The 429-nt window shown below is 56.6% G+C and overlaps 1 protein-coding gene across 1 annotated transcript in view; it reads right to left on the reverse strand.

Moving 5' to 3' along the window:
• The window catches only part of swap70b (switching B cell complex subunit SWAP70b), a 107,308-nt gene that overhangs the window by 22,119 nt on the left and 84,760 nt on the right, over window positions 1-429 (reverse strand). The gene's annotated exons all lie outside the window — the stretch shown is intronic.

Raw genomic sequence — 429 nt, forward strand, 5'->3', positions numbered from 1 at the left:
CGTGACTGGGAGGTGCAGTTGTTTATTGCGAACCGAGCGTAGGTGTTCTGCAAAGAGGTCCCCAAGCCAGTTCGCACTAAACAACTGCACTTCCCAGTCACGAACCATTTCAACTCCCCTTCCCATTCCTCAGACGACATGTCCATCCCGGGCCTCCTGCAGTGCCACAACGATGCTACCCGAAGGTTGCAGGAACAGCAACTCATATTCCGCTTGGGAACCCTGCAGCCCAATGGTATCAATGTGGACTTCACAAGCTTCAAAATCTCCCCTCCCCCTACCGCATCCCAAAACCAGCCCAGCTCGTCCCCGCCTCCCTAACCTGTCCTTTCTCCCACCTATCCCCTCTTCCCACCTCAAGCCCCACCCCCATCTCCTACCTACTAACCTCATCCCGCCCCCTTGACCTGTCCGTCCTCCCTGGACTGA

This window comes from Rhincodon typus, chromosome 17 (assembly GCF_021869965.1).
Source record: "Rhincodon typus isolate 14 chromosome 17, sRhiTyp1.1, whole genome shotgun sequence".
Taxonomy (NCBI): domain Eukaryota; kingdom Metazoa; phylum Chordata; class Chondrichthyes; order Orectolobiformes; family Rhincodontidae; genus Rhincodon; species Rhincodon typus.